The sequence below is a fragment of the Convolutriloba macropyga genome, chromosome 1 (assembly GCF_964194025.1).
Source record: "Convolutriloba macropyga chromosome 1, txConMacr16.3, whole genome shotgun sequence".
Lineage (NCBI taxonomy): Eukaryota > Metazoa > Xenacoelomorpha > Acoela > Convolutidae > Convolutriloba > Convolutriloba macropyga.
The window spans coordinates 13326037-13326262 of record NC_134468.1 but is presented as its reverse complement, the minus strand read 5'-3'; positions in this window follow the sequence as shown (position 1 = coordinate 13326262).

Sequence of the window (226 nt, the reverse complement as noted above, 5' to 3'; positions counted from 1 at the left end):
TGGCGGAATCCCTTTTGCGAAACGTAAGATACAAAGGATGTCATCTAATTTCGTTCATTGTATGTAACTCATTTTCGACTAAGGCGGAAATTTTTGAGCATACCTCTGCATCGTAATGAACTTGTTATATTCTTCTCCATGCAAACTGAATGTTTCTTATAAAAAATGTCTCCATTGAAATAATATAGAAATGACGAGTGATTGAAATCAGCAACTCGTGTAAGAG